This window comes from Silene latifolia, chromosome Y, assembly GCF_048544455.1.
Source record: "Silene latifolia isolate original U9 population chromosome Y, ASM4854445v1, whole genome shotgun sequence".
NCBI classification, from domain to species: domain Eukaryota; kingdom Viridiplantae; phylum Streptophyta; class Magnoliopsida; order Caryophyllales; family Caryophyllaceae; genus Silene; species Silene latifolia.
The window spans coordinates 449,798,417-449,802,853 of NC_133538.1; positions in this window are offsets into that span (position 1 = coordinate 449,798,417).

Here is a 4,437-nt window from a genome sequence, read left to right on the forward strand (position 1 = left end):
AGAAGAATTTAGTATTTGCATGTCTTTGCCGGTGGGCCGGCAGCCGGTCTACCAACCGCAAAGCGCCCCTGTGTTTTGTTAAGTTCAATGTATGTCCCTGCCGGTGGACCGGCCAGGTCCTACCAACCGGCAGCGAGGACAATGTAATTTTGGTACTTCTTATACCTGGTGTGTTCCCTGCCGGTGGGCCGGCAGGCCTCTACTACCTAAAACACACACATCATCATTTTTACCTTGTTTCATCTATAGCAGTGTTCCCTGGTGCGGTGGGCGGCAGCCTCTACCGCAAAACACACACATCAAAGATTTTTACCTTGTTTCACCTTGCAAAGGGTATCCTTTGCGGTGGGCGGCAGCTATGCCTCACACCCCAAGCATAGTGCACCTAATATTGTTTTACTCCTATACTTTATGCATGCTTCACATGAATTGTTTACGTTATGCTTGTGCAACCTTTGTTGCTCGTATTTGTGAACCAAGTGTGACTTTTACATTGTGAGACTACTCGACATACCTTATTTATTTGCCCTCGGACATTGGGTCACGGTTAGGTGCCATTGTTTCCGAGTTGGGCTATTTTTCCTTCCGCCTTTTTCGGACCGGGGGTCACGGTTAGGTGACAAGGTTCCGCTTGAGGTTACTCGACTTTTGGGCACGGTTAGGTGTACCATATTTCGAGTCTTGGATACGATTTGGTATCGTTTGTCGAATCGGGTGTCGTCCATCCCGAGAGTCCGCCAGGTTTAGACTAGGACCGTATTATGATCGTCGTCCTACCAAGAGGTTGGAGTCTAGAGGGTTGTCTTGTTTGAGTCTATACTTTGTAATTTGTCTTACATTTGAGTTGAGTCAATTTTTGACCGTTGGACCTAATTATTCTTCTTTCATTTATGCATAACTACTCTTATTGCATTTTGTATACTAATCATGATTCTCTTGTTACCGTAAGTATTTATTCTTATGCTTGTTTGTTTAATTAATTTCCTAATTACTTGTATTTTGACATATAGTGGCTGGGAGAACCCTGAGTTACTCCCCACTGACTGTGGCGTTCATGTTTACATGAATGACAGGTTTGTGATGCAGATTATGGGGAAGACGTGTGAGCTAGCGAGAACGTTGACCCTTGGATCTTAGTTATAGGTTGCTTAGACTCACCTATCGTTAGACTTGTGTTTATTCGTGGGATATCTTTTCCCCAACGCACTTGTTTTAAATTGTAAAACTTAATTATCTTTCTTTTCATTTTTGTTCGATCACTTATGGTGGATTTCGCACTTTAAGCTTTTAAAGGTTTTAAAAATCTCGTATTTTCCGCTTTAATTTTGATGCCCTATTGAGGGGTGTCACATATAGGCCAAGTTTGCCACACTTTTAGCCAATGTACTCTCTGTGTACTTAGGGCTTCATGCCGTTAAGGTTTTACAGTTGCCCTTTTCTTAGCCTTTTAGTAGTTATTATGTATAATTATGTACTTCTTTATTCAACCTTTTGTATAATTATGTAACTCTTTTGTATAATTAACCTTTTGTATAATTATGTAACTCTTTTGCATAATTATGTAACTCTTGTGGAACCTTTTGTATAATTATGTAACTCTTTTGTATAATTATGTAAGTCTTGTGGGAACCTTTTGTATACTAATGTAGTTCTTTATTTACCATTTTAGATAACAACATTTATCATGTAACCTTCAACTTTGTTTTCAATATTAGCATCAATCTCTTTTCTATGAAATTTTTTACGCGCCCTTGGAAACGATTCCGTCAAAATAAGGGAAAGGGTTTAGGGTTGGATTAGGCGGATCTGCGGTAGCGGTCCACCTAATCCAACCCTAAACCCTTTCCCGTCCCGTTTTAGGACACCCAGCCCCCTACTTTAAATCCCGTCCTCCAAAAAAGGGTTCACTCGGCCCCTCTAGGGTGTTTTTTGGTCTTCCTGCCGCTTGACTAAGTAGCAAGAGAAAGGGTTTAGGGTTGGATTAGGCGGATCCACGGTAGCGGTCCGCCTAATCCAACCCTAAACCCTTTCTTGTCCCGTTTTAGGATACCCGATCCCCTGGTTTAAATCCCGTCCCCCATAAAAGGGTTCACCCGTGCCCTCTAGGGTGTATTTTTATCTTCCTGACGCTCGAATGAGTAGCAAGGGAAAGGGTTTAGGTTTGTATTAGGCGAATCCGTGGTAATCCAACCCTAAACCCTTTCCCGTCCCGTTTTAGGATACCCGGGCCCCTGGTTTAAATCCCGTCCCCCTAAAAAGGGTTCACCCGTCCCCTCTAGGGTGTCTTTTTGTCTTCCTGCCGCTCGAATGAGTAGCAAGGGAAAGGGTTTAGGGTTGGATTAGGCGGATCCGCGGTCCGCCTAATCCAACCCTAAACCCTTACCCGTCCCGTTTTAGGACACCCGGCCCCCTACTTTAAATCCTTTACCTTTCTTTTGTTATTACTTGGTCATGAATAGTTGATCCTCACTTATGATGTTTATTTTACTTTTTTGTGAATCCCGGGACTTATTTTGTGAATCCTAGAACTTATTTTTTGAATCCTGGAACTTATTCTGTGAATCCTGTAACTTATTTTGTGAACCCTGGACTTATTTTGTGACTCTTGACCATAAAATTGTGAAACTTGTAACTGAATTGTTGTATACTTTTCCTTAGTTTGTATTTCCTTAGCATTAATCTCTTGAAGTGTCTTATTAATGAAGTTTATTTTTCTTTATTTTGTGAACTTATTTCCCTTTCTTTCTGAATAATAGGCTTTACTGAGCAGTAGGAAGCAAGCCAAGCCAGTATGAAGCGATGTGTTTCACGCCGTGTTAAACCACCTGCTGATGCTACTGAAGCCCCTACTGAACCACTCTCTGAGCCAGCTACAAAAAAGAAAAGAATTTACAAAGACATACTGCATGTGTTGAGGACTCAGATGTCTCCTTCTGGTTTTTACAATTTTATCAACCATGAGATGAGTCCACCTTCTAAAAACCAGATAGAAGCCATCAAACAAATGGGCTTTGGCGGCCTCTTACACCTTAAAACCGATCTTGTTCCCGGAAACTTAGCTTATTGGCTAGTTTAAAATTATGACCCCTTAAAAGGATCGTTGTTTAATGGGAAACTTCCTGTTTTTAGAGGAAGATATACATCTTTGCACGGGAATACCAATGGGTCCACAAGTTGTTGTTGAAGCAAAAATGGGAGATAAGTGCCCTGAATATCTGTCTCTTTTGGAAAAATTCAAAAGTCAATATGCAAAAGATGCAATTGAGGTGAAAGACATACTGATCAAGCTGCAATCACAAAGAGATGGTGGTGTTGATTTTAAGCGAAACTTCATCATCTATATATTCTCTGCTTTTCTAGGTGGTGTCGTACGCAATAGGGCAAGCCTAAAACTTCTTAAAAGTTTGTCAAACCCTAATTGCATCTCCGAATTTAACTGGTGCACTTTCATCAAAAGGAAATTGGCTGACAGTGTTCAGTCTTGGCAAAAGGAGGAGTTCGAGACCAAGAAGTTGAACGAAAATCGGTTTGGTGGACCAATTATCGTCTTGGTTTTCATTTACCTAGATCGCTGTGAATTTAAATCACGGCTAGTGAGTCGACAGTTTCCAACACTGTCGACTTGGACAAAAGAAGCAATATCCATGCGCATAAAGGAGGAATTGAATGTCAAACATGGTGATGAAAAATCATTCGGTTGGGGTTCTATTGGGCCTCCAATGGTGATCAACCACCATATTCCACATCATTCACAGTTGTGTCTTCCAAAGATTGAGCTTGGCCAGTCTTCCAAGTCAACAATTCAAGATACTGTTCCAGAAGTATCTGAAGTTGAAGCTGAAGATGTCATTTTCCCTCTACCTGGGAATGAAAATACATGCACTAGTGAGTTTATCCGTAAACTTATGCATTATGCAAAGGCAATGGCTCAAGCTTTTGTGGACTACAAATCACTTGCTAGTCAAGCTCCCTGCAAACTACCTTCCACAACAACAGTGAAGAAACTAGTTGCAGTTGTAGACGGTATGGCAGAAGGTTTTAAGTCATATCAACAAGAGGATGATGCAGAAAATATGGAGGATATGAAGAATGAGGAAAATGTCCCAGACATTGTGGAGGAGAATATCGTTGAGAAAGTGGTTGAAAATATTCATGAGAATGGGGAGAAAGGTGGGGAGAAAGTGGATAAATTTTTGGGGTGGTCTGAGGCTGATTTGTTGGAGGCATTGGATACGATGGGTGAAGCTTTGCAACCAGTAGAGCCACATCATTCACCACCAAATGCAGAATACCCATCCTTTAGGCTCCTACCAGTTGATGACCATTTGTTGTCTCAACCTGAAGCTGCCACATCTTCTCAATCTGAACCTGCCACATCTTCTCATCAACCTGATTTATCTCCCTCTGATGCTGATGTGGATGTCATCCCTCCTGTCA